The sequence below is a fragment of the Ursus americanus genome, chromosome 15 (genome assembly GCF_024610735.1).
Source record: "Ursus americanus isolate L20-20 chromosome 15, mUrsAme1.1.p, whole genome shotgun sequence".
In the NCBI taxonomy this organism is placed as follows: domain Eukaryota; kingdom Metazoa; phylum Chordata; class Mammalia; order Carnivora; family Ursidae; genus Ursus; species Ursus americanus.
This window is the reverse complement of record NC_142141.1, coordinates 30,647,379-30,671,817: the sequence shown is the minus strand read 5'-3', so window position 1 is coordinate 30,671,817 and position 24,439 is coordinate 30,647,379.

Sequence of the window (24,439 nt, the reverse complement as noted above, 5' to 3'; positions counted from 1 at the left end):
AACAACCCAGGAGGCAGTGAAGAATGGAAACCAGAGAAGTCAGATAGGCTGAAAACAAGTATTGGGTTCAATCTATGACCAGAATAAACCCCAGAGAAAGCTAATTAACAGAAAGCAGCCAGAGTTTTTAATCCTCTATTTGTTTAAAGAGACCAGAGCAGTTTTACCCCCTCGGCATGATGTTTCGTTCCAGACTCAATGAAGCCCCTCTTCCCTCAGATTGGAATCGGTTTTATCCCTCTAGCATTATCTCTAATCTGGGTGGGTACCTCTCCTGTAACTCCATATCCTCAGGCCTCCATTGGAGGACAGTCTCTGAGGCAAGTGAATCAGTCCTTCAGAAGGTGGTCAGGTGGGGCGCCTGGGTGGCTCAGTCGTTAAACGTCTGACTTCGGCTCAGGGCGTGATCCCGGCGTTCTGGGATTGAGCCCCACATCAGGCTCCTCTACTGGGAGCCTGCTTCTTCCTGTCCCACTCCCTGACTGTGTTCCCTCTCTCGCTGGCTGTTTCTCTCTCTGTCAAATAAATAAATAAAATCTTAAAAAAAAAAAAAAAGAAGGTGGTCAGGCACTGGTCTCTTTATTTAAATGAGACTTTCAAGGCAAATTTAAATTGTACAGAAATTTTCATTTATAGAATAAGATAGACTCTTTTCTTCCAGCTAGGTTATACAGTGACCATTAACCAAGTAACTAAAATCTGCCAAATAAGTTTAATGAGTAGGTAAATCAACCCTTTAATTTTAGCTGCTATGAGATAATATTTGTGTCCAGTGTAAAACCCAGTTGCTTTTCACTCCATTATTAAACTTCTATTCTTTTAGACATGAGAGCTTTTTGCTCTATAACTGCTCTTTAATAAGAAATCAATTTTTATTAAGAAAAGAGCAAATGAATGTAGATTGAGGTATAAACAAACAAGATTGACCAGACTATAGGAAAACTACAAATACAATCTGGAATGACTGTAGCAAACATCAATATTTCTGATTGTGGAATTACTTCCAAATTTTGATGAAATTCTCTCCACTTGATATTATTTATATCAACTAGAATCTAAAGAATGGCTTTTGAGACTTATTCATATTTTCTCCCGATTTTATAGGATTAAATTGTTCATTGTAGAATATTTTTTAAAAAATTGAAAATTTAAAATCATCCATGATACTATTATGTATCGATAATCATTGTTGCCATTTTGATGCATATCCTTCCAGTCTTTTTTCTACGATGTAATTTTAGAGTATATAGCCTAAAAAAAAAAAAAAAACTATTCTGTTGGCTGGAATTAAGTTGCATGACCTCGTGTAAACTGTCATGGAAACTGGGAAAAGTATTCAGCCAATGGGTGGCAGTTGAAAAGATGAGAGTGGATAAGAACACAGTGCATATATATATAAAGTTTTTGAGAAGTTTGGGAACTGACTGGTAAAGGAAGAAGAGCTAAACTGAGGCCCTAGGCCAGAGAGTGCCAGGTGAGAGGCTGTGCACGTGCATGTCCAGAGGAGGAGAAGAAAACCTTCAGGATAGTTTATTCAAAAGTCAAAATCAAATAGGCACTGATGAAGTTCAGAACACACTATCCCCAAAATATGGCACCTTGGTATATTGAATATCTTAAGCTAAAGGAGACTGGAAAACAGCAGAAGCAGGAAGGTCACTCCGACCTCCCCCAACCCTGCTTGCCCTCCCCTGAAACAGTCATGAAACTCCCATGTGAAATGTACTCTTCCTATAGCAGGAGGAAAGAAGACATAATTATGACCAGAGATGGGGAATTTGGAACAGAGAACCTGTGCATATAAGCCTTGTCAAACTAACCCTTACCTTCCCAGTTACTTCTTCCCCATTTACTACCCCCAGCCCAAACCCCTCTGTCTTGTCAATTCTTCACAAATACACTGTTTCTTTAGGCACAAAAGGTATAACAATTTCTTTCTCTGCTCACTCCTTTGGGTCCTCATTCTCTTGTGAAGGCTCCCATGCATATATAAAAACTCAGCAAAATGTGTATGCTTTTTTCCTCCTAATATGTCTTTGTCAGTTTAATTTTCAGACCCAGCCAGGGCCCCTAAGAGGCATGAGGAAAACTTTTTTCCTCCCTTATAGCATGTAGGTATCCTAGATATTTTGACTGATTATCACTGTGGATATTAGATTTTCCTTTACTTGAAAATTCTCCTATAATGTTTCTGGCCCTCATAGTTCTTTTTACCACAGAATTCTTTGGGAAATTATTGTATATACCTTTGAAAATGGGTGGAGACTGTAAAACTAATGACAAAGTGTCTGTACTCCAGTTGGTAAAGTTATTTCTTTTTTTTTTTTTTAAAGATTTATTTATTTGAGAGAGAGAGAGCCTGAGCGGGAGGGGCAGAGGGAGAGGGAGAGAGAATCTCAAGCAGACCCCATGCTGAGTGCGGGCCCCACTCAGGGCTTGATCTCACAACCATGAGATCATGCCTGAGCTGAAACCAAGAGTCGGATGCTTAACCAACTGTGCCACCCAGGTAGCCCAAAGTTATTTCTTATAGGGATAAAGAATAAGATTTTTGAAGTCACTGTACATGCGTACTAGAATTGAATAATTAAGTGTATAGCAAATAGGAGAAGTCATGGCTCTCACTGTTAGAATGGAGGGCTACAAACAAGCAAGGGGAAGGTCGAATGATGTGAGGAATATAGAGTTAGAGCTGGAGACGTCAGTATGAATGCATGTTGAGCTTAACATAGATTCAGATGAATACATATAAAAATACTTATGAATATGTATACAAACACAGGTTAGTACACATGTATATTTTTTCTCTGTCAGCTGTGAGGGTCCAGAAACAATGATTCCTCAGGAGCAACAAGCACACCTAGTGCCCGAATCCTATTTCTAATATCATCCTCCAATAAAATAAGCCAGGGCTCTTTAAAGAAATGGCCGATTCTAGTGCTGGAGGAGAAGACACACGAGATGAGGCTGGAGCATTGTATACTACCTGAAAGTAAAGTACTCGGAACGCTGCAGTGAGGGGGGTATGTCAAAAGGACACAAAAACCAGCTGAAAGAGCTCCCATTGGTCAAAGATGAAACAATTTGAACAACAAAATAAATATAGTAGTAATGCATTATAACCCAGAATATAACTATCTGGGTCCATAATTATATAAATAACTTACTTAGTAAAAAATAAACAAATAAATAAATAGTGAGAATAAACAAATCTCCCTTGCAGAAGAATCCAAATAATTTTTGTAGATGCTCTGTTGTCATGTAGATGGAACATAAGTACTCACTCCTTAAGGGTGGCTGATGGTGACTGCCTTCCAAAGCGTTCAGTATAGAAAGGGAGAAAAGACACAGTACAAAAACCTGACAGCTACCACCTCAAGGTTAACATTAGCAGTGATGTCATGTTGCTAATACTTACCCTTGATGTGACATGATGAGAATGACACTTTACCTCTGTAGTCATCCACATCAAAACTCGTAAATCTACTCTAATCATGGGGAAAACATCAGACATATTCCAACTAAGGGACATTCTACAAAATATCTGACCTGTACTTCTCCAAACAGTCAAGGTCATCAAAGACAAAGTAGTTCTTAGAAAGTGTCACAGCCAAGAGGAATCTAACAGAGGCATGATGACCATATGCAGCATGGTATCCTGAATGTGATTCTAAACAGGAAAAAGACAGGTGAAAACGAAAGAAATCTAAATAAAGCAAGGACTTGAGCTCATAGTAATGTGTAATTATCATTCCATTAGTTGTGAAAAGTATAGTAATAAAGATGTTAATAATAGGGGAAATCGGGGGTGCCTGGATGGCTCAGTCAGTTAAGCATCTGCTTTTCGCTCAGGTCGTGATCCCAGGGTCCAGGGATCAAGTCCCACGCCAGGCTCCCTGCTCCACTGGGAGTCTGCTTCTCCCTCTGCCCCTCCTCCCACTCATTCTCTCAATCTCTCTTGCTCTCGTGCTCTCTCTCTCAAATAAATAAAATCTTTAAAAAAAAATAGGGGAAATTGGGTTTGAGGTATATGGGATGTCTCTGTACACCTTCATACTTTTTCTGTGGTCCTAAAACTATTGTTAAACAAAAATTTTTATTGATAAAACTATGATCAATTATGTGTCAATAAAATGTCAAAAATGCAGAATAAAATTCTAGAAGTTCTAGAAAATAGCGTTTGCAATCCATTGAATGTCCAGGAATTTCTGAAGACATATTTGATATATATACATATTTGTTATGTATACATATTTGTTATGTATATACACACACACACACACACACACACATACACACATGCACACACACACACACACACAATATGAGCTATACATAACAAAGTCTTTCAATTATTTTTGAGGTAATAGAATGTACTGGAAATCTACACAGAGGATCACAACAAGTGTTTTCAAGATTACTAAATAAATAATGACATTTACACATCTCTAGTCATGCATATTCATAATTATTTCTTCATTCTGACCTGTGAGAGTAAAATTTAAATGCAAATGTCATGCTTTTCTGATTAGAGCATGCATAGTTCAAGCTCTTCAGTTATCAAATAAGTGCATTCTCTCTTCTGGGAAAGTGCTAAATATGTTGTACCAAATTATCTTTAGACATTTAAAATGGTGACTCCAGGGATCACTTAATTAGCAAAGACTTTTCTAATCAATTCAAAGGGATATTTTTGCACCACGAGTAAATGGAAATGCTTACTTGTCCTTTACCCAGGGAAAATAAACTGAGACACGGAGGTTGATATACAATAATTCAATTTTCATCCAGTGTCCTACCTGTGTTGACAGGGTTGAAGAAGCCAAATTACTTGTCACATCACAATGATCCAGTTGGGATTTCATCTAATGAAGGGTGAAGCCCTCTTAAAGATTTCTGAGCAACTGCAAAGTGACAGTGAGAAGGCTGAGAAATTATCCTTTTCATTTAATGGCACGTTTTATGGCCCTCTAATAAAGTATGTCTGCTGGAAGTGTTTACCATGAGTCTATACTATTCACTACTTTCTAAAGGAATTTTTTAATTATTTAAATATTTAAACATTTAAACATTTATCACAGGTCTTCAATGAGTTGCAACTAACACTGGAGTTGGAAAATCATCTATGAGATTTTCTACATTCTTTGCCGCAAAGCCAACTACCCAAACAAATATTTACCAACCACCTTTTAATAAAAGTTCCTTTGCTAGGCAAGAAATATGCATTTCATAAACTATGAAATCAATAAAGAAGATATACAGATGGCAAATAAGCACACACAAAAATGCTTCACACTGTGTGTCATCAGGGAAATACAAATTAAAACAGTGAGATACCACTACATGTCTATTAGAATAGCCAAAATCCAGAACCCTACCACCACCAAATGCTGGCGAGCATGTGGAGTAACAGGAACTTTCATTCTTTGCTGGTAAGAATACAAAACGGTACAGACACTTTGGAAGATGGTTTGGCAGTTTCTTATAGAACTAAACATACTCTTACTATACAAGTCAGCAAGAGTTGAAATCTCATGTCCACAAAGAAACCTGCACATGGAGGTTTATAGCAGCTTTATTCCTGACACCAAAACCTAGCAGCAGCCATGATGTCCTTCAAAAGATGAATGGATAAATAAACTGGTTTATACAGATGGTGGAATATGATTTACAAATGAGCTACCAAGCCATGAAAAGATGTGGAGGAAACTTAAATGCATATTACTAAGTGAAAAAAAAAAATCAATCTGAGAAGTCTACCTATTGTATGATCTCAACTATATGGCAACTTGAAAAAGGGAAACAACCATCAAGAGAGTAAAAAGGTCAGTGGTTGCCAGGGGTTAGTGGTGAAGGAAGGATGAATAGGTGGAGCACAAAGGATTTTTAGGACAGTGAAAGTACTCTGTGTGATGCTATCATGGTGGGTATATGGCATCACCCATTTGTCCAAACCCATGGAATGTACAACACCAAGAGTAAACCCTAATGTAAGCTGTGGATTTGGGGTGACTCTGATGTGTCATTGTAGGCCCATCAGTTGTAACGAATGTACCACTCTGGTGAGAGATGTTGATGGTGGGGGAGGCTTACGTATGAGTGAGGGTAGGGAGTACACAGGGAGTCTCTGTACCTTCTGCTCAATGTTGCTGTAAACCTAAAACTGCTCTAAAACATAAGGGCTATTTTTTAAAAATAGAAGAAAAAAGCACATGGCATTAATTTTTGCTGTGGTGATTTGGGTTAATTGACTCATTGGCACCAAGAAGCTGTAGACTAATGATACACCCTCTGTCTATGATGTGGTTGAAAAAATTTCCACAGTCCTTCTCCTTTCCTTCAGACCAGCGTTCATAACCTTTTTTGGTGCCATGAATCCTTTCAACTCTGACCTCTTCCTCAGAATAATGTTTTACAGGCACAAAGTTTAGAAAAGAAAAGCAATTATGTTGATATAATCATCAAAATATTGTTAAAAAGAAATTTGTTACAGCAATTTATATGTTATTTTATTAAAACATTAAATAATAATACTTAGCAAAAACATAACTACTGTAATCTAGAAGTAATCATGGGCATAAATATTGTTTAAATGTATCTATAAAAACTATAATTTAATATCAAAGTGTACAGGATTTCTAGTGATAAGATAGCAGATACTTCAAATAGTAAGTTGTTATGTTTCCCCATTTTCATAATTGAAGGCAAAGATAGATTTCACTTACACTGTCCTTCTTGTATTTTCTCTGACACAGCGAGCTTCTCACTGAGAAAACTTGTATTCATTGTTCATCCTGCTTTTAATGGTTTTTCTCTAAAATCACTAGGACTGATTCCAACTTGCCCTTCCTATTCAAGCTTCAGTTTGTCTTCCATGGGGAGGTTTTCCTTGAGCTCTAAAATCAAAGCAGTAGATCAATTATTTCCTGTACATGACCCTCTTAAATCCTCTGCCTCATACTCTCCTTATTCCTCAGTGGGTTTAGTCCTTCTCTTTCACCTCAATATCTCCAGTACTTAGAATGTTTCCTGGCACATAGTAGTTACTCAATATTTGTTGAGTGAATAAATGGATAGTATTTTTCCATTTGTGCCCTACAGTTCACAGCTGCTTCTTAAACAATGTGATAATTCAAGAAGACTAAAGAGAAAAAAAGGAAAAGAGGAGAAAAATCACCATGGTGTTATCATGCTCTCCAGTGGGAAACACCCTTTTATTTTTATTTTTTAATTTATTTTTTAAAATTTAAATTCAACTAATTAACATACAATGTATTATGAGTTTCAGAGCTAGAGGTCAGTGATTCATCAGTCTTATATAATACCCAGTGCTCATTACGTCATGTACCCTCCTTAATGCCCATTACCCAGGCACCCCATCTTCCCATTCCCCTCCCCTCCAGCAACTGCTTGTTTCCTATGCTTAAGAGTATCTTATGGTTTATCTCCCTCTCTGATTTCATCTTGTTAATTTTTTTTCTCTCTTCCCCTATGATCCTCTGTTTTGTTTCTTAAATTCCACATATGAGTGAAAGCATATGATAATTATCTTTCTGTGATTGACTTATTTCACTTGCATGAACACCCTTTTAGATAGTGCATCCCTGCTCTTCTTTGTCCTTTACTCCAGAATAAGTTCAAACAATTATATGCTAAAAATAGAAACACTGTAGAATCCACATATATCTTTATGTGCATTTTCTCTCTTTAATTTGGCTTTTCCTCAAGGGTTTAAAAATACCACATCAAGAAATACAAAAACATTCAAACACTTTGACACCATAATTCCTCCTTTATAAAATTAAAGAAGTAACAATTAATACAGGAAAAAAAACCCCTCTTTCTGTATGTATATGATCATGGCATGGTGTTGACACCAGGAAAAAATGAGAAAACAAATCTAGATAACAATATGGGAATGGCTGAATATTAGGAATATACAGATAGCAGAATATGAGGCAGAATAATAAATTATTTCCATAAAGGATTTTCAATGAATAATTTTTTATGTTATACTTGAGTGAAAAAAGTATCTAAAATTTTATAAATAGGAGAATGGCATTATACATCTATCTATCTATCTATCTATCTATCTATCTATCTATCTATCTATCATCTATCTATCTATCTATCTGTCATCTATCATCACTTATTTTTTTCATGTATTCATTTATTCATCTAACACACTATTCAAAACAATAAGCACATACAAATACAAAGAAATAACACCAAAAATTTTAATTATCTTTGGTTGGTAGAAATGCAAGGGCTTTTATATTCTACTTGCTCCTTTGTAGAATTTTTTGAATTTTCTTTGTCTATGGTATTTTATAATGTGAAAATATACTTAAGTCAGAGGCAATGCTAAGATGTTTATGGGTCACATCTTTTTTCCTGCTCCACTATTAATGTCATCTTGTTCTTAAATGGTGCAGCCTGAAAGAGATTAAAAAAAAAAAAAGTCTTGATTTTACATATTAATTTACACATGGAATTGTTTGGATGGAGCCCCTGAGAAAATGCCAGAAGAGGGTGTGTCTGAATGGCCAAAAGATGACATCAAAACAGCTGCTTCACCATGTGTGTTCAACAAAAATGTGTGCCCAGGAGATTCTAGGACAAATGGAATTTATGTTTCTATCTCTCAAAATTCCTAAACCCTTTTTCTTATATCTATTTTCCCTACCCTTTAAGACTTCAATTTCTAAAATTATAGAAGCCTTCTTTCCTAGGTCTTGGTCTATGCATGTAGATGACAGAGAGAATCAAAACTTATCAGAAATGAAATTGAGCAATGCTGAAAGCCTGGACTCTTGTCATGTCTGTGTCTTCTCTTAAGCCCATCTGCACTCTGATAGCCCACGAGTACTGAAACATCTCTTTTGAAGATTTAAGGTGTATTTACAGTGGGCTTGTAATTATGGACTCCTGATAATTCCCACCTGGGAAATGGAAAACATGTGAAACTTAAATCAACCCATTTACTCATTTAGTACTAATCCATAATGGAAAACAATTAAGTCTATATCTAAATAAATAATAATAGATTTTATTTCTATCTGTAGAACTATCCTCAATCAATGACAACTGAAAAGTGCCAAATTGGCTAAAAGCTTTACATACAAAACCTAAAAAGCTACAGTTTGGTTGTTTGGTAGAACACATCACAAGGTATCTTCTGCTAGAAGCAAAGAGAAATGACCATTGGTTGATAGAATTTGATCCATAGATCAGTGCAATGAGATCAGTGTGGGCTTTGCCTCTAAATCACAGAGAATTTCTTTAAAAAACAAGAATACTGGGTTATGCCAGGTCTTCTGAATCACCAATATTCAAAGGAAAAGGTGATTTGATACCGTCCATCCACAGTACTTGAGAACTACTAAAGTAAATAATCTTTAACAATTCATCCATTCATTCATTTATCCATTAATTCATTCAATACTTACTGATAACCAAGTCTGCACAAGGCACTGGAAATTCTTTGAATTTTTCTCAATGATCTTTTTGATAAGCAATGTCTCTGCTCTCCCATGCATCCCAAGTCTTACACTCTGCCCTAGGGTGTTCTTTGATGTGCAGGAGCCTAGCAGCACCGCCCGGAACTATGGACAACCCTCAGACAATGGGCAATAGCAGTTCATGGGTAAATGATTCAGTTCCTGGCCTTCAGGAAGAAAATTCTGGCAAGTATTTATACCCTTCCTCAGGAAGTTCTGGCAGAATTAAGTCCCAGTTGCCCAGTATAGCAGTCCCTATGATCTTTATATTGGCTTTTTCTCCTTCCCTGTCTCTCAGTCTATCTGATTTCCTACTCCAGCATAATGGGATCATCTCTCAAATAAACTAAGCCCAAGAATTTATTAAGTGCTGCTTTGGGGAGAATCCAAACCAAGTCAAAATTGAAAGGGCAATCTCTCTTCTTCAGTTCAGGCCTTTAAGAAGAAGACACCAAGATGCAATCAGATGTTATGGAGATTTCCTGGGCAAAAACACCTATTATGTAAAGGGAGCTGAGAAAGCTGATAGACCATGATAAGAGTCTAACATCTGTGGTATGAAACTTGGGTCAGAAAAGTCTTAGACTGATGTGCAGTTCTAAGAACATTTTGACAAAGCTAAATAACTCCTTGAGCCATGGTTGCCAGTCAAAGTAGCCCCATATCTCCAAGAAAGGGTCCTGCTTTACTTTGTCTTCTTGCCAGTCACTGACTAGCAGCAGCCAGTGGGAAGTGTAACCTTGGTGCAAACTCACGGATGAATTTCAAACAAAGCGTTTGAATATATATGTATATCTATGTATCTATCTATCGAGAGGGAATTATTATAAAGAATTGTTTCACACGATTACGGAGGCTGAGAAATCCCAAAATCTTTAGTCAGTGAGCTGAAGACTCAGGAGAGTTAATGGTGTAGTTCTAGTCTGAATCCAAAGGCCTGGCATCCAGGAGAACGGATGTAAGTTCATTCTGAAAGCCATCAGGAGCAAGATCCAAGAAGGGTTGGTGTTTCAATTTGAGTTCAGAGGCAGGAAAAGACTAACATCCCAGCTCAATCAGTCAGGTCTTCAAGTGATTAGATGGGATCTGTTCACATGAGGGAGGGCTAATTGCTTTACTGAGTCTACTAATTCAAGTGTTAATCTCATCTAGAAAACATCTTCACAGACACACCCAGAATCATACTTAACTAAATGTTTGGGCACCCCATTGCCCAGTCGAGTTGACATAAAATAAACCATCACACATATCTAGATTTAATTTGCCATTCTACCCCTGCAGAATCTAGATGAATCTAGGACAGTTACTGTAGACCTCAGACTACTGTAGACTTACCTAAATAGAAGCTTTGGTTTCACCCACTGTGCCAGATGTGGCATCATTGCTGAAGTATAAACATTTTGAGAAATGTAACCCCTGGTGTATAGCTGGTCCCTGAGAGAGGGGGTGGGGGACACTTGGCCATGGGTGCTACGTACCAGAAATTCATTTATCACCTCCTATAAGCCCTTACTCTAACAGGGTGGCCATGATGATGTTTTGGTTCTCTGGGTATCAACTCAGACACTATGTCTAATACTCTTCAGAATGTCTGGATATTCTTATTTCCTGAGGGTAAAATCGCCAAGTAAATAGCCATAGATTCCTTTAGGGGAAAACTGGGGGAATCTTCACAATGTGTCATTGCTATGGCGTTCTATCTTGCTTCCTCTTAGTCAACCACCCAACTCTTCCATCAATAGGTTTTGGATTTGAAGATGGGCTTAAGTCTGGGATCTGAGCAAGAGATTGTGACTTTTTAACCACCTTCAGTCTCCTGTTCTTCCATTCTTATATCCTTGCCTACTTTTCTGTATGGACACCATGTTCCATTAGCCATCTTCACAATTCTGTGTGGGGTAAGCAAAGCCCACTGGATCTCCCTTTGACCTTTTTGGTCATTACAGAAATTGTTTTGCAGTTAAGCATCACCACATGACCTCCATTTCTCTGGGGCCTCATCATCTTCATGGACATTAATGAGCCCCTCCCACTGAAATACTTTCCCAGGGGTATTCTCCTGACTCCTATTAAGCAAAGACAATTTCAATTGAGTGTCTTTGAAGATTAGACTGAGAACTTGGGCAAGATGATTCTATCAGGAAAAAGGTACAGATTGCATATGGAATGACAGTCCAAGAGTAGAGAATGTCAGGGAAAAACATTATGTATCTTTCTGCAGCACCAGAAGGGGGCATAGATATAAACAGGATTTCACTAGGTATTTTGAATTAAAGTATAAGGGAGATAGGCATGGGAGACAGAAAAAAGTGCACAAACATACCTCAAAGCCACTCCAAATAAGACCTAGTTATTGCTAGATGCACTCACAAGACAAAAAGGTGGTAAAGACAGTGAGGGTTCTGGGGGACCACTGGGGCAGGCTTGCAATAGAAATACTAACAAAATGAACTGTGGGTGTTTCCAGAATTATTTTGAGCGCATGATCATGTTGGCTATACTAAGCTCCCAAAGCTCCGCACTTGACAGATAACAGTTCATTCAGCAAACATTTGAAGGCCTATTGCACACACTTTTGTTAGTATCCTGTGACATTCACATGGTTCCAAATCTCAACTGTTTCCTAGGCATGTGACTTAACTTCTCTGTGATTCAGTTCCTTCACCTATAAAAACATAATTACCCTTCATAGAATTATTGTGAAGACTGGATGACCTAATGTATGTAAATTGTACCTGGCATATGATAAACTTTCAATAAATGCAGTAATTAATTTCATTATGATTGTTCCTTTGGTACTAAGCTCTGTATAAAACGTGGAGCATACCAGTTGGGGGCTTATAAAACTGTCAAAACTAATAACAAATGAATAGTGCAACAAATGCTGGGGTATAGTAGAACTCTTTAGAACTCTTTTAGCCAGGGGTAAACAGATAGCTTGATGGATTTGCTTTATAAGCAAGAATAAATGTAAGAAGGAAAAAAAAAAAACTATAAGATAAAATTTTGAGAAACAAAGGAAGTTGATTTTTTTTTTTTTTGTAAAAGAAGAAAACTATTGTTAAGGGGTGTCCCCTGCCAAAAATTAAAAGACCTTTCCTCTAAAGAGGTACATACAGAGAGAGCACATTGCATATAGTACCATATACAATTTATGCTTTTTAAATCAGCATTCTGAAACATAGATTTTCTTATATTTTATTAATTATCAACTGGGGGGGGGGATCTTCCTCCAAAATGTAGCTGTAATTTAGGAACTGAGAAATGGCTATAGAAAAACTTTGTACTGACCCTAAAGATACCCTGAGGAAGCCAAAAAGCTAGGAGGCATCTCATAACTCAGCTGGCATGGTCCATGGTTTTTAATGGCACTTTGCAAAAGAAGCAGCATAACGTTTTTTTCCTGCACTGGGCTCTCTGCCAGGAAGCTGGGAACATTTGTACACTTATGCGTGCACCTAAATCAAGAAGCCTTTCTCAGGAGCTGGAAGATGGCACCAAGTCTTTGGGACTTTGCAAGTTGATCCTTTGTCCCAGGACCTCCTGGTGGTCTGGATAATATGCAGCAAGCCTGGAAGTGGCTTGGGACCAACTTTCCAACTCTGTCCTAAAAGACAGGTCAAGCCAATTTTTTTTTTTAACTTAAATTCTATTAACCAACATAAAATACATCATTAGTTTCAGATGTACTGTTCAATAATTCATCAGTTTTGTATAACATCCAGCGCTCATTGCATCAAGTGCCCTCCTTAATGCCCATCGCCCAATTACCCCATCTCCCTACCCGCCTCCCCTCCAGCAACCCTCAGTTTGTTTCCCATATTTAAGAGTCTCTTGTGGTTCGTCTCTCTCTCTGATGACTTCCCATTCAGTTTTCCCTCCCTTCCCCTATGATCTTCTGTGCTGTTTCTTATATTCCACGTATGAGTGAAACCGTATAATAATCAGAGACTTTTGTTTGTTGGGAGTTTGTTGATTACTGCTTCAATGTCCTTGTTAGTTATGGATCTGTTCAGGTTTTCCATTTCTTCCTATTTCAGTCTGGAGGTGTCTTTAGGTCCAAAATGAATCTCTTGTAGACAGAATATGGATGGGTCTTGCTTTTTTAGCCAATCTGATACCCTGTGTCTTTTGATTGGAACATTTAGCCCATTTACATTCAGAGTAACTATTGAAAGATATGAATTTAGTGTCATTGTATTATCTATAATGTTCCTGTTTCTGTAGATTGTCTCTGTTCCTTTCTGGTCTATATTACTTTTGGGCTCTCTCTTCGCTTACAAAATCACCTTTAAATTTCTTGCAGGGCTGGTTTAGTGATCACAAATTCTTTTAGTTTCTGTTTGTCCTGGAAGCTCTTTATCTCTCCTTCCATTCTGAATGACAGCCTTGCTTGATAAAATTTTCTTGTCTGCATGTTTTTCTCATTTAGTACCCTGAATATATCATGCCAGACCTTTCTGGCCTGCCAGGTCTCTGTGGATAGTTCTGCTGTCAGCCTAATGTTTCTACCCCTGTAGGTTAAGAACATGTTGTCTTGAGCTGCTTTCGGGATTTTCTCTTTATCTCTGAAATTTGCAAGCTTCACTAATATGTGGGGGGTGTTGATCTATTTTTATTGGTTTTGAGGGAGGTTCTCTCTGCCTTTTGGACTTGAATGCCTGTTTCCTTCTCCACATTAGGGAACTCCTCAGCTATGATTTGCTCAAATATACCTTCTGACTCTCCTGTCTCTTTCTTCTTCCTCTGGGACCCCCAAAATTCTAATTTTGTTTCACTTTATGGTATTGCTAATTTCTTGAAGTTTCTCATGGTCCATTAGTCGTTTTTCTCTCTTTTCCTCAGCTTCCTTGCTTTCCATCAACCTGTCTTCTGTGTCACTGACTCTCTCTTCTCCCTCATTTACCCTAGCTGTTAAAGCATCCAACTTAGACTGCATCCCAGTTAAAGCATTTTCAATTTTGGCCTGAGTAGTTTTTATGTAGGCACTAAGAGATTCTCTAGTGTCTTTTAAGCCTTTTTTTCAAGCCCAGCTAGTAACTTTATCATCATTATCCTGAATTCCAGCTCTGACATTTTGCTTATATCCATATCGATTAGATCTGTGGCAAAGAGAATTATCTCTGGTTCTTTCCTTTGTTGTGAATTTCTCCTTCTAGTCATTTTGCCCAGAGATGAATGGATGAATGAGAGAATATAATAAAAATATCAACCATGACCCAAGCAAAATACACACTAGACAAACCCAAAGAGGTCAGAAACTAAAAAAGAAAGGAAAAAGAAAAGAAGGGGGGAGGGTGGGAAGAGAATGTAATCTCCTAGGTGGACAAAACAGGGTGATCCACTTGGTTCTGGTGTATTTTGGTCTGTTTGTTAGAAGATACTAAATCCCAAAATCATAAAGGAAGCAAAACTTATATAGATAATGTTTATAGATATATATGCTTATAATATATGTTTATACTATATATACAAAATAAATTTGAATACAGTGAAAGGAAGCCAAAAATGAAGAATATATCTATAAAACATAAATGCAAAAATGAAAGTTAAAAAAAGGCTTGAAGAGAAAGAGTTGATAAAATAAGAAACTAGTTGAAAAGGAAAAAAAGAAAAGGAAATGCCAAGGTTCAGGGTTTTTGGAGAACTGAGCTGAGAGACCCCTCCTGGGCTCACTGACCATGGGCAGTTTCCCCAATCCAATGCCTGGGAACTCTGCTGTCTCAGGTACCCCTGCTCTTTCTGTGACACCGGGGATCCTGAGACCACACTGTCTCACCTACGATTCCACCCCGCTTTGTACCTGAGCACTTTTCAGGCAGAGATGTCTCTCACTGGAGCAGACTTTTAAAAGTTCTGATTTTGTGCTCCAATGCTTTATCGTTTTCTGGTAGCCAGCTCACAGAGGCTCCCTCCCCCTGCCATTTATCTTCAGATATGTCCCCTCAGATTCACTTCTCCACATCTCCTACCTTGCAAAAAGCAGTTGCTTTTCTAATTATAGAATTCCAGCAATTCTTTTCTTACATCTCACGTTGAAATCATAGGTGTTCAGAATGATTTGATAGTTATCTAGCTAAATTCAAGGGACCAGATGAAATGAAGTCTCCTACTCTTCCACCATCTTGCCTCCCCTCAAGGCAATGTTTATTAAGGTACTGAAAATACCTATGTCCGCTGGAACCCACTCAGTGTTCTCCTCACCCTGTTCCTATATCTTTAGAGAGGACATAAAGTTATTTTTAAATTGCACCTCAAGGTGGAAGACACTCTGGCAGGCCTTACTGTTCCCTTTAGCCATGCATTTTTGATGAGAAAATTGTCAACACTTGTGACCAAAAAGTTAAAATTGTTTCTCTAGTGAAATGGGGAGCAAATTAGAATATTTTTTCAAACTCTTTTATTGAATTTCAACTTATTTATCATCCAATGGGACACCTTGGCTTCATAGTTTATTTTCGTCATCTAGGATTTTCTCATCATCTCACTACTAATGATTAGAAAGAAAAGTTCAGTGCCTTCCTCATAACGTCCTCACAGGCGAAAAAGTATAAAAGCGTTGTCCTGTTTGTCCAGTTCTTCTCTTTTTTCCTTCCTGGGTTATTCTTTCAATGATCCAACTAGAAAAACATTTTTTAAACATTTGGTTGTCAAACTCATGCTTTCATTAATGTATCTGCTCAGTCAACAAATATTTACTAAGTGTATATTTTTTAATGTAGGCAAGAATGAGCATCAAGTCGCCCTTGATTTCTGTGTGAATGTATGAAGTGTGTGCCTATAGTAGGGGCAAGAAAATAAATGTATATGATAAAGCAAGCCATCACATTCTTCAGCTGTTTCTATAAACTATCAGTCCAATGAAGTCTTTTATCATTTATTCAACAAGTTCTATTAAAAAATCTATGAAGTTCTGGGCACTGTTTTGGCAGTGGGGTTACAGTGCTAAACAAAAACAGCGTCCCTGTTCTTAGGCTGCTTACATTCCAAGGGGATGGAGACAAGCAATAGCTGAATAACAGAGTACAGTAAAATAGATCAGATGGTGAAAGTGCTAAGAAGAAAATGAAAGCAGGATAACGGATGGAGGATAATGGAAGAGATTCTCTTTTAAAATGGCTGACTAGAGACGGGGATTCAGCTAAGGTGACACAAACTGGAGTACTGAATGGAGGGAGATCCCTATCCAGTCTCCAAGAATTATTTCCAAGGAGGTGAGGAGCAAGGGTATGCACGGCTTAGCTATATGCTGTCTGAGTTCTCAGAGAGTTTGTATGAGCAATGGCTCCAATTGCTAGGTAACGATGTTTGGCACAACAGTCACTTCTTCTGTCCCAGAAGTGAACATAAACTCTGCTTGGAGAAGAAATAATGATGCTTGTCAGAGGATTCCAGCCCCAGCCAGCCTGCAGAGCCGAATGGGGGCAGAGTGAAGCCGTGCAAACTTTACAGAGCACAGTCATTCTTGAGAATTTCTAGTCTCTTCCAAACACGCCGAAACTCATTTATTATCTCAGTCTCCTGAATCAAAGCTGTGAGAAGGGAACATGTCAAGATAGCAATGGAACAAGATAATGGGTGTAAAATGACAAAAAACAGGAAACCTCCTCCCCAATGATTCCAAACACTCACAAAGAAAAAAGATTCTGTTGAGTATGGAAAAGGCAACCAAAACTGCAGCTCAGCATCTATGAAGTGGCTTGCTGACTTCACTGCGCAAGGATTCTGGGGAGCCACCAGCAGAAATCATACCCAATTAGCAAATTAGCAGGGTTAGGAGTGGTTACGGCGAAGCGTAGCAATGAGATCTTTAAGTGACATAGTTTTAGCTAATGCTTAGCCGGGAGGCACCTCGCTTACATAATCATAATCTTTATTTTAAACTAAGAAGAAACTAGAAAAGAAATAGGCCCTTAACAACTGAATATCAGTGTCCTATTCTAAATTATATTTTATACAGGATATATTTTGTACAGGGTTATTGGCTGATCTTCAGAGAATACAAAATTATAGTTTTTATTCCTTTGGTGAGATTGAGGGGCAATAATTGCATATTTCATGATGCATGGGAACAAATAATTCTCACTCCAACGAAGCAGACCACATCACAAGATGGGTGGTAAGGCTGGTCACACTTACTGTGGGCATTCTCAAATTCCACTGTCATTTTTGTTTAGTTTTCTGATTGCTTTAATATATTTTCTCAGTTGTTTGCAAATTCAATGACAAAACTGAGTATCAGAAATAATCCCACTTCTAACAGTGAGATAATGTATAATAAATAACTTTTATTCAGCTGTTTGCAGGGGATAATGTTTCCACATCCCTGGGATTATGTGCAATTTCTTTTCCTTCAACCTTTCTTGATTTTTCCAAATTTCTGCTATAAATATCTATAGATTTTATTATTTAAAAACTTTACATTAAAAAGCAATACAATTCTTCCACAGAGTGATTCAAGTCTGTCTTCTAATCAATTCTTTCGGGTGGTTCAGGTTCAAACTATTAGGTGTGCAACTAATTCTTCTCTAATTAACAACTAGGCCATTTAAATACTTGAAGATAATTATTAATATTATTATTTTTATTAATATTTCTTTTTTTAGTTCCCTCTATCTTCTCTTCTCTTGGCTTAGCATTTCCCTTCTCTCCACCTTGACTCCAACCACATTACTCATTCCTTTCCTCATCTTAACATTCTCCATTAAGTGAGAAACAGCTTATCTGTGGTACTAAAACCTGAATGAAGAACTAGGGTGTTTTTTTGTTTTGTTTGTTTTTTTTAGAAAAGGGGAATTCATTGTGTAGTCTTTCTAATACTTATTTTACCATGCTGCTTTACGGAAAGGTTCCAGTTGACTTAAAGCCTGACATTTGGTTTTCACCTACTTGACTAAATTATGCCCCTTGCTCCCACCCCCACAAGGTTGTGCTTAAACAATTAGTTTTTCAATCAAATTAAGACCTTATCATCTTTATAAATACTAAATTTCAATTTGTTAAGTCGCCTTACATCTCCAGGTGCCAAATTATGTTATTACTGCTGATCCCTTCATCTCATATAGTTTCTGTCTTATCTAGATCCAAGGTACTCACATCTGTGATAAGTAAAATCCCTGCACAAGTTGTTAATGAAAATGTTGAATAGATCAGAGTGAAGAAAAGATTCTTGTGACAAGTTACCACAGACCTTCCCTCTCACTGGCCATGGTTTATTAATTAGGATTTTTTGGTAAGATAATTAGCATTTACTCATGATTGCCCTAACAACTTTAGAAATAGGTAGTGAAGAGTGCTGGCCCCATTTCTTATGAGAAAAATCAAAGCATTAAGATGGTAAGCTTGGATGCAAATCTGGGTGGTCTGACTCCAGAATGTAGGTTCATAACCTCCACCATCGTATATGTCAATTATTCGTCTCCAAAATTTCTGGTTTCACATTGCTCTCAGATGCCTCTGTGGTTGCTTTCCTTCTCCTCTTGTCTGTGCCAGTTTCCTTACTCCTCACGCTCCTATAACTGTGGTTTGGTTCCCATCCACTGCTCCAAGACTTTTCCATAAAAATACAAAGTACCGGGCTATCTTGAAAATGAGGTCATGTTGAACACATCTGTTCACTTAGATTTAGGGATTAAATATACGTTCGTAAGACAAAGAATCCCTGATCTTGCTCAACCTGGATTCAGTAAAAGCTCCTTATTAGAATACTATAACATTTAAGTTTGTACCAGCTGATGTGAGACATGAGGGAGAATAAAAATCAGTCTACACTGGAAAACTATCCACATAGGAAGAAAAGGAACTGGAATGGAAATCTAGAGAACGAGGGAATAAGGGGGTTTTCTGCCTGAGAGGTTGGGTTCCAGAATTAGTTTCTTGATGTCAGGAGTAAAAGATGAGTCCAGCTGGTGCTAGAAAGGAATGTTTGTTCAATACATCTCTTCTTCCCTTCACCTACTTTCAGCATTGTGCAGAATCTTTCACCCCTAAATCTTTTATCATGATCTCAACCTCCAGCTTCTTCCCCAGGTGATTTCCCCATGTTTGCACAGAAGTCCTGGTAGGCAAAATGGAACTGGAGGGTGAAAGGAGCTGGGGAATCCAGGGCAGAAGCCAAGTGACTGCGTGACAGCAAGAAGCCCAGGCATCTGTCCCTCACCAGTAAGGGCTCCTGTGGACATCTTTAACATTCTTTAAGAAAAAAATCTAACGTTTTAAGGTTCTTAAAAATTCAGGTGATAAATATTTCTATTTATTTAGGAGGCAAATTTTAAGTTTTAAAAAAGTATATTCTTCATATTAATACCCGAAAATTTGATGATACATAAGTGATATAATGATAATCATTGTATCAGATTCTGCGTATATTGATAGATTCCTCCCTTTACTTATAAAAGTAAAGAAAAAAGAATAAAAAATATTTGTAGTTAATACGTATCCTTTAGGCCATCAGTCATGAGTATATTGAGGTCACAATAAATTCCCAGCAATAAAACAGTGTTTTTCTGGGTCATCACTATCCTGCAGAATTACAAGTAGTCAAGTTCTATCCAAATTCTTGATTCTGCCATGTGGAGTTGAGGAGAGAGGAAACATTCTAGAGTATGTCACCAAGTAACTTATTAGTGCAGATCCTTATAGGATGATAGGCTTCTGCCATCCAAAGGCAATGCGTAGACATTGCACATAGTACTACCATCTAGCCGGAAGTTTACTCTATTGCCTGATTATCTACTGTCGTTTGTACAATCTCTATGGGAAGCAATAAAATGGGGCTGTCAGGACAGTCATTGTTTCTCCCCTCCTTCCACAGGCTTCTGACTCTTTCCCTTTGACCTAACCCATTCTAGAGGCTCTATCTTTCCCTTTATGGTAGGAGTTCCATATGGGTGTTAAGATTCCTTGGGCCTGTCCATCTTATTTATCACAAATATGCCTATTGCCTATCAGGAATTGAGGTCCTTTGTCTTTCTCTCTTCCCATCATCTTAAAGTAGACTGAGCCCCAAGAAGACTACTCATTAACTCAGGAAGCAATTACAGTGTCTGTTCTTCTTATTCCCTTTTACAGAATTTAATTAGCAAATTCATCCCCATGATTTTTGTCTTTCGGAGCTTTTGTTACTTTCAAAACACTGAACAAATAATAAGGAATATCCTCTAAAAACAAAGATAATTTCATTAAGGTAGTTTTGAAGATTGGCATTCTGAATAACAAATAGTTAATGTTAATCTGATATCTTGAAATTTGTGAAAATGTTTTTAATGCTGATTTCACTTGATGGTCTATTCCTTGGAGACATTAATTCAAACAATGCAGTGGAAACAAATATACCATGATCATTATATTTGTGTTCAGTTTCTGCATAAATTAGTCAGTGTGATGGGAAAAAAGCCTCCTTTCTCCTTATACAGTGTGTTCTTTTAGCATTCCTATTTAGACTAATGATTTCCCTTAAGGCTTACACATAATTAATTTTCATTTTTATCAAGCTACCCTAATGTGATTGTCTATTTTCCAAAAATGAAACTTTTCTTTTCTTGGCAGATATGTATAACATTTAGCAGTTCTTCTAGTTTTTGTTTTTGTTTTTTTAAGGCACAAGCACATACATTTAGCAAGAAGAAATTAAAAACAAAAAGTGGCAAATTAAATGCTTTCATTTCTTCAATTTCGCCACACTGCAAAGTCATATAACATGTCCTAAAGAAAAAATAGAAAAGTTGAAACTACTAAGTCATAGTACGCTAACCTTGGAAATGTTTTACTATGAAACCAGTGACATTTTTCCATTTTTTCTTGCCGTAATGGAAAGAAAGGATCGTATTTGGTTCTAACTTAAAATATGTTAAATCTCTTAAAATATGTTAAATTTATTACCAAAATTTCTTTGTAACAGATAATTTTATCTCAGGTTTTCTTTGAATCTTGGAAATAAAGCAGAAGCATAAGAACATCCTTATAAACTTTTCTCCCCTCACCCACCTCTTTTTATACAATGAATGATTATGACAAAAATATATGGGTTAGGAAAAGAACCTAAAACATTGTTTTTAATTTTTGGCTCAAAGGATAAGAGCCCTCTAGTTATTAGGAGCCTAAGCATCTCCAGTTAAGGAAAAGAGGTACTACTCATGGAATTCTAAAGTGAAAGTATGGAACTAATCTATGAAGCTTCACCAGCTGAGTACTTCCCCCATTCCCTTGCTTTCAAATAGATATAGTGGGACATAGGAAATAATTACCAGGTGTTCCATATATTGTTGAAAGATTTTGCAACAACCAGTCTTTTTCAGTCCACTGAACGGCAGCCTGTGGTTCAGATGGGATTGATCCCATCATAAGCTCTAGTGATAGATACTTCAAATAGGCCTAAGACAATAGATGTGTTCAATCATGTGGCTATACTGTTTGATTCAATGTGAGGGTGTAATCTAAGCTGTCCCGGAGTGAGCACAAGACTATTGCTTGATGGTTAGGGTAGGAGACGCACTTTCTCTGACTGGAGTTGAACAAGCAAGAATAGCAGTATAGTGAGTCATGTTTGCTGCTTGGAGATTTCTTGCAAACATCTTGGTAAATAATTGATGTAATTAGCAACAAAGAAAAGAGACAGAATGAAATCGATTTCTTGGAGACAAAGTGAATCAGTTGGATCAAGACTTTTTCGAAAATGGAAACTTCTGACTTGAGTTTTCAGATCCAATTACTTTTTTTGTTTAATCTGGTTTGTGTTGTATATTCCCTTACTTGCAAATGAATACGTGTTTACTATATACTGAGCATAGACTACTGATCCCAAATGGAGGCTACTTCTCCAGAGCAGAGGCCTTGCCCTGTGTTCATCTGTTTTTGGGGTCACTCCACCTTACAAACTTCCCCTTACTTAAGCACCCCTTTATTGAAGGAAATGTTTTTTCAATCTAGTAATATAGACAATATAATTGAGATTAGTTTTAATTAAGGTTTTTTTTTACTCTCCATTAGTAATTTGTGAAGGAATATATATGTGTGAAATATAATATATAATATAATGTATAATATATTATATAAAATATATAATGTATAGTATATAATATCTATATGTTCTGTTTGACTGTCTCTGCCTCTGTGTGTGTGTGTATAATTATAAATATATATGTAATTTTACTTGGATGTAGACTATCTTACTTTTTTTCCTCAAATAACAATAATTTCTATTCTTGCTATTGTCCAGGCATACGCTTATCTTCTTTCAATTAGAAATATACATATAAACAGAATACATACCAAAAATATTCAGATATTCTATTTGGGATTACTCATGATATTGATGAAATGCTGAATTGCGTGTAATAAATATATTTCACAATGATAAAAACTACATTTTACTTTCCTCCTACAATTCTCCAAACCCACCATATTGCCTTCTTTCCCCAGTTCTTAGATGAACTCTTGAATAAGTTCAATTTCTTGTGTATTCACTTTCATGTACCAAAAGAAATCCTGCGGTCACCTTTATTCACACAGATAACTTTATTTCTTTCAATAATTATTTTGTCCACTTTAGTATAATAACCAGAATTCCAAACTTTATTAAAATTAAAGCTTCTGAAAAATATTGGGGACAATGCAAATTTCTATCTATAAGAGAATGGCTGAGTAGCCAATTGTGCATCCACACAATAGAATATTATGCAGCTGCTTAAAAAAAGATGCTATATTTCTATAAATGAGAAAGAAGTAATTTCCAGAATATATTTTTAAGCAAAAAAAATACAAAGGCAAAAAAGTATCCATAATAAGCTGTTTTGTGTAAGAAAAAAAGAGAATTATAAAAAATATATAAATATATCTGATCATTGTGCAAAAACGCAGGAACGATAAATCAGAAATCAGTGATATGTTGTCCATAAAGAGTAAGTAGGAAAGAGGTGGAAAGGTTGGAGGATGAGCGCAAGATAGAAAGGAAAGGGGGAGGGACACTTCTCTGTGTATTCCTTTTTACATAGCTTTGGCTTTTAAAATCGTGTTATTTTTTCCATATACTCAAAAACTTAAAAAAAACTGATAAAAGAAATACAATTAATCAGGATGGAAAACATATCAAAATGACAAGTTGCAATGACTAAACTAAACTGTACTTAAAAAAACAAAAAACAAAAAAACCAAAAAAAACCAAGACCACAAGGAAGGGGGTGAAAATCCAAGTAACTCTGAAAATAATATGTTTACAATATACCTTAAGGCTAAAAGATAGTTTAAACAAATATTGAATTCTATTTAGTAAGTGTGTAAATTCTAAATTATTTAATATTTATTCTCAGATAAGCAAATACATAAATGTGATCTTTATGAAGGTCAGATTTCTTACTGTTAGAAGTTAAAAATATGGAAAGGAGGAAGTCTGGAATGATTCTTACAGTGTTGGATTGGAATTGAACTCATGTTTTAAATATAAATAAATAAATAGACAAATATAGACAGGTAAATAGAAAGGTGAATACAAAAATAGATCTAGATATGCATTTGTGCATGGATTTCAAAACATTGTGACTAGGGTTAGAAGCAAGACACTGCAGTTGCAATGAGCATACCTATTACCCAGAACTTGATTTCCAAATATCGTTCTCCAATAAAAGCAATGCAAGTTCTCATATAAATAACTGATTTGTGAACTGGTGCAAAAAACATACAAAGATCAGCTTAGAACCAGAAAGAAAAAGAAGGGCTCTAGGAATGATGGGGAAGCAATGTTGGAGTTACCTTGAAAAGGTTGCCAGTCACCAAAGATGGGAGAATTTTGATATCAAAAAAATAATGATATTAGCAGATTATGACCCATAAAGCAGATTTAGATCAAGGGTCCATACAAATATAAACAAATAAAATAAATAAATGGGAAGAAAGAAAATCTCTTACAGTAGAATTTCAACAAACATGAAAGAAATGATAGAATT